General features: G+C 62.7%; 1 protein-coding gene and 1 long non-coding RNA gene across 2 annotated transcripts in view; both read right to left on the bottom strand.

Annotated features, from left to right (window-relative positions):
• The window catches only part of TTLL10 (tubulin tyrosine ligase like 10), a 44745-nt gene extending 39710 nt beyond the window's left edge, over positions 1–5035 (bottom strand). The window contains exon 1 of the mRNA XM_045546582.1: positions 4918–5035. The gene's annotated coding sequence lies outside the window, so the exon portion shown is untranslated. The remainder of the gene's footprint in view (positions 1–4917) is intronic.
• Positions 5036–8174: 3139 nt separating this feature from the next.
• Positions 8175–9770, bottom strand: LOC123636033. The gene is made up of 3 exons (XR_006734278.1): positions 9518–9770; positions 9273–9309; positions 8175–8534 (listed from the first exon to the last, which is right to left on the bottom strand). It is a non-coding gene; the product is annotated as an uncharacterized LOC123636033 (long non-coding RNA).
• Positions 9771–10023: the final 253 nt, after the last annotated feature.

Consider the following 10023-nt stretch of genomic DNA (forward strand, 5'->3'; position numbering starts at 1 on the left):
GCCGCAGCCTCAAGGGCTGCCAGGCCGGAGCTCGGCCCTCGAGGTCTGAGCCGAGGTCAGCGCTGGGCACAGACCTGGCTCCCGGCCTCCGTCCTGCCCTCCCGGCCTCCGTGGTCAGCCGGCCCCTCCTCAGCTGGGCCTACGTCCCCTTCACGCCTGGGCCACTGCTTCTGCGGGCTCCACCCCTGCCATGAAGCCCCCACCCTGCCAACGAGTGCTCCTTCCCGGGGGCCGGCTCCACCAGCACCACGCTGGACGCCGGGCGTGGACCCTCACGTGGGCGCTGGGCACCGGCTCAGCAGGACACGGGGAAGAGCCGGTGCCCATGGCGTGAGGGGGACCCCCAGGGTCCTCCAGGCCCAGCCTGCTGTGACCGTGAGGGGCTGGGGAAGGTGCCCAGGGCCACGCTGAGGGCTCTGCCAGGGCAGGGACAGCGGAGACCCTGCCTCCCCCGGGGGCCGCCTGCGGGCTGGGGCACTGCGGGACACCCAGGGGAGGAACAGGACGTCACTGGCACAGGACGGGGCAGGACGGGTTTACAGAGCGAGGCGCTGTGATCTGCCCCGACTGTGGGGCGGCGTGCGGCGGCGGATGGTGGTGGCCGGGCAGAGCCTCGCAGCCAGGCCCGATCGCAGCCAGGCCCGGGTCTCGGTTTCGCAGGGGGGTGATGCCCTGGTTGTGCCGTTTACAGGAGGCTGTTTCTCAGGGGGATGAGAAAACCTCAAAGCGTCCTGGCCCCTAAGCTCTCACACACCCAGCACTCAGGGCAGGGAACAAACTAGTCGAATCGTCCTTTTTCAGGAAAACGAAACACAGACTCTGTACTCTAGGACGCTTCCCTTCCCGATCAACGACCCACCGTCAAACTCCAGAGAACTCCACCCCTGGGACTCCAGAGCTGCCAGCCCAGAGGGAAAGTGCCGGCTCTCTGCCTGGGGCGCCACAGAGAGGGGCTGAGGGCGGTGGGGTTAATCTTGCAGGGAGGAAGTGAAACCTTACACTCCGGCAGGGCCTGTCCCACTGCTGCCCTGGCTGCTCCCCCAGGCACCCGGCTCTGCCCACCCTGGGGTCAAAGCAGCAGCTGCTGAGGGGCGGGGGCGGGGGCAGGGGCTGGGGTGGGGGTCTGGGGTGGGGTTCTGGGGTGGGGGCACCCCTCACGCACGCCCCTGTGCATCAAGGGGCGTTTGGAGCTTCACCCTCAGGGTGACCCCACTGGGAAGGACCCGCAGGGACACTGGGCCGACAGCCCCCGCCTGCTCCGTTGACCACGTGCCTCTTCTCTTTGCTTTTTCTTTAAGCAGCGTTTTTAATTATCTCTGCGTGAACCCACAGGCACAGACCCCCGCTGTGAGCGCGTGGGCGAGACGGCCCCTCCGCTGTTTGCTCCCTGGGGAGCAGCCCCCAGGATTCGCGTCTGGGTCTCTCCTCACGAAACCCTGCGCGTGACACACGCACGCACTCCGGAACACACTTCGTTCCTTCCCGGCTGTGCGAGAGTGAGGTGTGTACACACGTCCACCTCTGGCTCCCTCTGCGGACCCCCCGGGTGGCCGGGGCTGCGTGACAACGCCTGTCACAGGCCGGGCTGTGCCCCAGACCTCATAGTTGAGTCCTGACTCCAGGACCTCAGAGCACGACTGTTTGGAGACGGGGCCAGCACGAGGAGGTGGCCTTGAAAGAGGCTGTTAGGGTTGGGGCCGTGATCCAGTCTGACTAGTGTCCCCGTAAAAGAGGACACAGCCAGGCGTTGGTGTCTGCAAGCCGGGGGAGGCCTGGGAGGAGCCAGCCCTGCCACATCTCGGTCTTGCACCTCCAGCCTCCAGGACCCTGAGACCATGAGAAAACACACTCCTATTGCTTAGGCCCCTGGGCCGTGGTATTTTGTTACCGCAGCCCAAGCTAAGACACACCCCACACACCCAGCCAGGCCTCCCGGAGGACTTCACTTTGCTTCCCTTCGTGCACTGCAGGACGCTGCACCGGCACCTGGGTGGGATTTGGACGCCATGGTGGGACCTGGATGCCCTGGTGGGACCTGGACACCCTGGCGGGACCTGGACGCCCAGGTGGGACCTGGACGCCCTCATTGGACCTGACAACCCTGCGTGGATGTCCTTGCAAGCACCCAGCAGAGCCGAGGTTTACAGGCGCTGGAGATTAGCTGCTGTGACCAGCTCGCAGGGGCTCCCCCCAGCAAGCCCCCGACAGCAGCTGCTGCCCTCTCTCCTTTGTGCCAGTGAACACATCCCAAGCGCTGCTCACCTCTGATGAAGGTGTGGTGCCCACCCAGGCCCTGCCGGCAGGCGCAGCCGCTCGCTCCCAGGGAGGCCCCTCCCACCCTCCCACTGCCACAAGGCGTGCAGGGACCCCCTGTCCCCGCAGGGAGCTGACGCTGGGCCTGTGGTCCCTGCCGCCCCGACGGCCAGTGCTCTGCGCTTGCTTCTGGTCCAGAGACTCGTGGACTTTCCGTAGAGCGTCTTGTCCTTTCCTCGACAATTTATAAGCGTTCGTCGCACAATGTCGATTTTAACCTTTGCCATCTGAGTTAAAACTGCTGATTTGTTTGTGGGCTACTTTGCTATTTTAAACATATTCAAGTTTTAACTTTGATGTAGTAAATGTGACTACAAGAAAATTCAGATTTCTCTCCAGAAAGAATTTATGCAAGGAGAGGAAAACTTAAAAAAGAAAATACAGCGATTATTCATATCCTCAGAAAAGAGAAAATAGAGTTGTTGTGGAAATGGCTAGAATTGAGCTAGAACAGAAAGAGTTGGGGGTATAGAGCGAAGACTCCCCTGAAAGCGAAGTGGAGAGACAAAGAAATGAAACAGAAAAGGTGGTTGGAGGACCGGGTCCGAATCCCAAGACTACTCACAGAAGGAGAGAACAAAAACACAGGAGGGAGGAAATACAGTTCAGGAAAATTCCCTGGAACCGGAAGGCAGGAATTTTTGGACTGTAAGAGCCACTAAGCACCTGGTGGAAGGTAAGAAAATAAAGCCACACCAAGATCCATGTTCCTGAAATGTCAGGACATGGAGACAAAAAGAAGGCCCCAAAAACTCTCAGCAAAAACGATAAAAACAGGTTTTACACTGAGGACCAGGAATCGAAGTGGCGTCGCCTCACCAGGGGCAGCCTGGAGGCTGGAAGGCGCTGGGTGACCTCCCGGGATTCCACAGCCGGCCACGCCATGTCACAGGCCAGCGGGAGGAGCCAAGGCACTTGACAGCCGTGTGCCTCCCATGTGCCTCCCATGTGCCCGTTCCCAGGAAGCTACCGCAGGACGTGCTCCAGCAAAACAGGGAGTGAACCAAGGAGGAGGAAGCAAGGGGTCCAGGGAAATCCGACCAGGGGAGAAGCCACGGGAGTTTTGGGATGGAGACCACGACAGTCCCGAGAGGCCAACCCTGCCACAGACCAGGGGACCCGGCTAGCCCCAGACTCCTCAGACACACCCCGTGCATTTGGAGGTAGGTCACAGGGGAAGAGTCCGTGGACAGTCAGTAATGAGTTCAGCAGAGAAAACTCAGCCGACAAGAAACAAGAAAGGAATGATTAACTCCATGGAAAACAGCACAAGTGCTCGGGTTAGAACAAGTAGCCACGGCCCCCCACGGCCCACCACGGCCCACCACGGCCCGGGAGAGTCGGATGTAACCGCAGATGGACGGCGCAAGTCTGTGGGGAAGCCAGGGAACTCCAGTGCGCGGTGGGGAGCCCGGAAGGCGCGGAAGGCAAACAGCATCTTCCCCAGGGTGAGTTCAGCAGGTAATACCTGAAACCGCAGCCTCAATGTGTCCATTTAATCACGTCCTTGGTCAGAGTGAGACCACGGACCCGCCCAGGATAGGAGAGGCGGCCTGGGCGGCCCGGGGCGGGGCGGCTGTGTTTGTCCCCACCTCGCAGAAATGCTCGACACTTCAACAACATGCCCGTGTCACTCGGACACAGAACACAATCGAACGTTATACTGTGCACGCTCTGTGCTCCGGGCCCGGGACTGGTGTGCCCATACTGGGGTGTGCGCTGCAAGTCAAGGTCAGCTGAAGGTCGCGCTGATCTTATCTGTTCTCAGCACAGCTTTCCAGGATGTGTCTTCTCTCCTTGCCTAACCTGCCTCACCCTCTCTCTCTGGGATGTCGCCGGGACAACATCCACGCCCTGAACTTTCCCTTCCTGGGGCCACGCCGAGTGCAGCCTCCCCGCCGCCACCTTGCTCTCGGGGCGCGGCCTCCACGGCCCGTTTTGTCCCGTGGCCACTCGCGGCCCAGGGGAGCATCCTGCGTCTTAGCCTGACACCTGGCTCGGAGTCTCCATGGGCCGCACGTCGGCTTTGACAAAGGGAGCCGGGTCCTGCCCTGCCGCCCCACGCCCCACGCCCACGGGGTGGTTCTCGCGCCCGGCGTCTGGGCGCACGGAAGGCACCGGTCCTCGCACGAGCTCCACCAGGAAGGGAGGACCCCGGCATCTCGGACTCCCTCGCGCCCCATCTTCCCTCAGTCACCACCAGGGCCCAGGGCCCCCGACTTCTCCCGGGGGCACGTGGTCACCCCGTGGCCTTTCCGCACAGCCACGTCAGCCTGTGTGGCCCCAGGCAGGGCCCACCCGGCAGCACAGGCCCCTCCCGCCCCAGCACGACCCCCCCACCAATGGCAGACGCGCTGGGCTCCCTGGAAGACCCCTCTGCAGCAACTGTCCTCTCCCAGGGGCCCCAGTGCCCACGACACGCGCCTGTGCTTGCTGGCTGGGACCCCAGGCCTGACCCGGCCTGGAAACAGACCCCCCCAGACACCGAGGAGGCCCCGAGGGCTGTGAGGGGCAGACGCGGCAGTGGCCGGGGGGCTCTCGGCCAACCCTGAGACCCGCTGTCCCTGGACGCTCCTGGGGGCTCCGGCAGAGCCTGGGTCCTACCTGGTCCGTGGGGGCGGCGCGGCTGGGGGGTCCCGGGGCGTCTCGCTGCCTTATCGCGGCCTCGGCCAGCGGAATGCGGTGGAAACCTTTGCCTGGTACAGGCGGCCGCGGCTCCACAGCCCAGGAATTCTGTGTTGAATAATTTTTAACTTCTGCTCTGAGCAAGGACGGGCTTGTGCACCGTGTCCGTCCGCACAGGAATGCCAAGGGGCTTTCGTTTTAAAGTAAACACACGGTCATGACAGGGGAAGCCGCCCGGGAAACGCAAGAAAGAAGTGCCACAGAACGGAGGACGGGAAAGGGGCCCCAAGACCTGGCCAGGTGGGACCCCCGGGACGGACGCTCCCCGGGGGAGCCGCGGGCATCTCACGGGGCTCCCACTCCGGGCCCAGGGCGGGGCTTGTGCTTCCTGGCAGGGTGGAAGCTGCTCCCCAACACTTCACTGGGTGTCGAGCCGGCTCCAACCGCCCACCCCACCCGCACCCCACCCGCAGCCGTAACCCCACGCCCGAGACTCCTTTCTGGCAGCTTCTAGTTTCAGAAACTGCTGGACGGGGCACCACCCCCATAACCTGCCCCCACCAGCGCACGGCCGACCTGGGGGGCTTGCTCTGGGCTGGTCCGAGGCCAGGCCCTGTGACCCCGACTGCAGGCTGCTCCTCACCCTCCGTGGGGCCACTTGGCCCCTTGTCCCGGGCCCCAGAGGGGAGCATTGGCAGTGACAACCCCAGGGCTCTTGGCTGGACGTGACAGGGGCTGCTCAGAGGGCCCGTGGGCCCTGTGGCCACCTTTCCTCCAGCCATGACAGGGGAGGTGACATCCCAGCCAGCCCTGCCCCAAGTGGCTGTCACACTGGTGAGCTGAGAAACTCAAGGCCCGAAACCAGACTCTTCCTTTGAAAAGACCCTGTGGGACAGGCAAGCCGCAGACCCCACGTGGGGAGCGTCCCGTCCACCAGGGCCACCAGAGCCTCCTGACACCACCGTGGGGATGTGGGGGTGGCGGCAGTGGCAGTGGCTCAACCGACCGCGTGTCACCCCCTGCTGGGAGCATGAGGGGCCGGTGGCTCCCGGGGGCCCCTGCTCAGTCCTGCCCCCCAGCCACAGGCGCCCTGGGAACAGCCCTGTGTGCCGAGGGGCCGATGCAGGCTCAGGAGGGTCCCGGTCCTTGTGGCACTGTGATCTCTCCTTCCCAGCGCCCTGCGACCCAGCGGGGTGCAGCGCCGTAGGCCCCCACAGGGAACAAACTGCCGGGCACCCCACGGGAACCCGTGGCCAGCGGGCAGCGTCTGCCCAGGACCAGGCCTGGTGCACAGAGCGGGCCGGTGACGTGCCAGTCGCAGACCCGCCATGGAGTGTCCCCGCGCCGGCCGCCCGCCATGGCCCACACGGGCACCGCGGCTCCGCAGAGGCCCTGCGACTGGGAGGGCAGCTCCTCCTGGCCTTTTAGTTGGCGTGTCTCTGGCTGCCGGGGGCTGGGACGCGCTCAGGGGCCTCCTTTGGGGAAGACGCTTGCTCAGGGCCTCGGCCCATTTCTCACCTGTGCTGTGGGGCTGCTGTGGTCCCCGACAGCCACCCTGCAGGACGAGAACATCCCAGGTGACATCTCCCTTCTGCCGTGTCACCCTTCTTTGATCGGAAAGCCTTGATTTTGATATAACCAAATGCATCCGTTTTTTGCCTCCTGTTTGAGTGTGAAGGTCTGTCCGTGGCATCCTCTCCACCCTCTCCCTGGGTTCCCATCTGGGCTCCGCCCTGGCGTCCTCAGACCGTGGGCAGCTCAGACGCGCTGCCCGGGGGACCCGGTTTGGTTTCACTCCGTGTCCTGAGCCTGTTCCCCAACACCGTCTCGCACAAGCCAGCACCGCGGACTCGCACGGCTCCGTCGTTGCTTGTTAAGCGCGAGGGTCCGTCCCAGACCCCACCCCACTCCGTCTGTGTCCACCCGACGCCATCAGTTTGTGTGGGGCTCACTGCGTTGGGTGCCCCAAATCCAGAAGAGCTGGCTCCCCTCTTTTTTCTCTTGTTAGCGGTTACTTAGTTATTCCCGCCTTTTCTCCCATACGTTTCAGGGAGAATCTACTAGTTGCTGTAAAATCTCCAGCTGTCCCTCGAAGGGGCTTGCACGGCACTGACGGGTCAGGAGGAGCCGACCTCTGGCCGACGTCCCTTCTCCCGCCCAGAGGACGCCGCCTCCCGTCCGGCCCTGCCCAGCTCTCTCCACCGAGGCTCGTGTGTTCTCGCTCACGTCAATTCCTGGGTACTTCATAGTTTTTCTTGCCATTGTGAATTCCGGGTTTTTTTCCTGATTGTTTATTGCTGGGGTGAACAACACTGTTGACGTTTTTTGCATTTTAAAAATTGAGATGAACTTCACAGGACACAAAATTAACCGCCTTGAAGTGTGCGTTGCGGGGACCTTTGACACATTCACGACCTTGTGTGGCCACCACCGCTGTCGGCTTCCAGAACATTTCCATCGCCCCAAAGAAAGTCCCACGGCTGCCAGTCTGGGTTCTGGACGTTGCGTAGAAATGGAGTCACACAGGATGTGGCCTTTCGTGTCTGACTTCGTTAGCACTATTGATTCTTTATTGGGGTAAAAGATAAATAGCATAAAATTTACCGTTTTGGCCTTTCCGGGTGCGCAGCTCAGCGGCGTTGGGTGCGTCCACGGCCCCGCCAGCGTCTCGACGCTCTCGGTCTTCCCGACCGACGCTCACCCCACTGAACACCGGCTCCCCAAGACCCCTCCCCGGCCCCCGGTGACCTGTCCACCCTCGTCTCTAGGGCTTTGGTGGCCACATGGGCAGAGCCGTGTGGTGTCAGTTTGCTCAGTGCCTTCGCGGTGATGCCGCCGGCTCCCGGGGGTCACTCTGTTCAGCAACCTGTGAACTCCGACCCTAGTCGACTCCACCCTCGGCAGACGGACGGACCTTCTGCAGGTCTTTGCTCTTAGGAGCCCTGTGCCTCTCGTTTTTCTTTCCGGACGGTGGCCCCAGCCCCGGCCCGGGCACTGGGTTAAGCAGCCCACGCTGGGGAGGGAGCCCCCGACCCGATCCCATTTCAAGAGAACGTGCTGGAAGTTTCTCCGTTCAGTGTAGCGTTTGCTGTGGGGCTCGGTGTGTGAACTTTACCATGTCAGTGAACTCCCCTCTGTCCCCAGCTTGCCGAGAGGTATTTAAGCCATAAGTAGGTTTTGAAATTTATTAGAAGCCTTTTCTTCATCAGTTGAAGTGACCACATTTTTCCCTTTAATCTACGGAACCCTCCTGGCCTCCCCAGGACAAAGTGTGTCTGACCCCAATGTTCTATTTTTAACTCACTGTTGCATTTGATCCCTCGGGGCAGCCTGAGCCAAGCCCACCTGCCTCTGCCCTGCAGCTCGGCTCTGCAGGCAGACCCCTCCCCGACGTCGGGGGGGCTCGAGGGGCCGCTGGGGCAGTCCTCACCGTGACTTCGTGGTGCTTTGAGGAGTGTGACTTCCGACGGTGTTTCAACATGTTTGCATCATAAAACAGCAACTCAAAGTACTGGGGGGGAAAAGTCTACATCATTCCCAGGAAGGAGACTTCAGGCACCGAGGAGGGAGATGGCATTTCAGAAAACAGCCATCACCTACAGGGGACAGAAAACATATCTTTTCCGCTGGAAAACATGCGGGAAGAAAGCTGACTGCACAATCTCTAAGACGTTCGGAGAACATTAAAGAACACGCAGGTTCCCCAGACGCTCACACGCGCAAGGAAGCGTCGCCCGGGAGCTGCGCTTGGGGACGTGCCGGCACCTCCAGAATCGGAGAAGCAAACTTAAAGCGTCTGCCCCGTAAAATGTGTTCAAATCAGTGAAGCTGCTGTGCGGGACCAGCACACGGCCTCGCAAGCACGTGAAAGGCATGAGCCCAGCGGGGCGCACCTGCCGGGGCTCGGGGGTGTGCCCCTTGCCCAGGGCCGAGCCAGCAAACCTCATGCCCCTTCTCAGTGGCTGCCAAAGCCACAGCCGTGAATGAGCCCCCCTGGGGGACACGGGGCAGAGGAGGACCCCGAGTCCGTCCTCACTCCGGCCAAGTCTGTGACAGCAAAGGATGAAGACCAGGTCTGGGCTGTGAGGGCTTTGATGCAGGGGTGACACGTGGGCCCAACAAAGAAACGGTGGTGGGGCGGGGGTCTCGGGGACAGTGTGCTGACAGGGGTGGCAGTGAGGACAGTGGTCCTGGGAGGGAAGAGGGCCCAGTGGACAGAGCCAGTGTGGAAAGCCGGGGCAGGTACGGCAGGTGGGTCTGGGGCGGGTGAGGCCAGAGATCGAGGGATGTTGCCACCGGCCGGGGCAGAGGATGGGACCCGTGGGAAAACATACGTGTGCAAGAGCTGGGCGAGGCGGAGACGGGCCAGCCCTGGAAGGAGCAGGGAGCACAGGGTCAGAGGAGGCTGGAAGGAGCCCACACGCTGAAATCACAGCCCCTTCCCAAGCAGGGCTGCCCTGCCCCTCGGGCCAGCAGTGCGGCTGTGCCCTGGACAGACACCCGGCGAGGGCCAGGACAGGGCCTGGTGACCGGCCCTGGGGCTGACGGCGGGGCCAGGTGTCCGAGCCTGGTGACCCACCAGCCACGTCCAGCTCTCTGTCCTGCGCAGCTGGACCATCCCCTGTGCTCACGGCCATGTCAGACGTCCAGGCAGCTCCCACGGGGAGGCTCTTTCAGCTCACGGAGGAGTTGGGGGCATCTGTGTCTGGACTTGGCGATGTCCCCCAGTGTGTGTGGCAGCAGGGACACAGGTCAGCCGCCGGGGAGGATGCTTCAGAGCGGGTGTCTGCCCATGTGTGTGCAGGCTTGAGTGCATGTCTGTGTGCAGGTGTGTGCGCATGGCCATGCCACCTTCCTGCCCCTGAGAGGCAGCCGCCAGGGCCAGGTGGCTGAGGACAGGTCAGCAGGGTCCCCTGGCTGTGGAGGACACTGTCTGGCCTCGGCGGGACAGGGAGTGGCTGGAGAAACGTGCCCAGCACCCGCTTATCCAAGTCCAGGGAGGCCAGGGTCAGCCAGAGGGTCAGATGGCAGCAGCTCCTGCCAGGCACCTGCCCGCGCAGTTCCGGGGCCCAGGCATGGGGCGTG

Source organism: Lemur catta, chromosome 3 (genome assembly GCF_020740605.2).
Source record: "Lemur catta isolate mLemCat1 chromosome 3, mLemCat1.pri, whole genome shotgun sequence".
NCBI lineage: Eukaryota > Metazoa > Chordata > Mammalia > Primates > Lemuridae > Lemur > Lemur catta.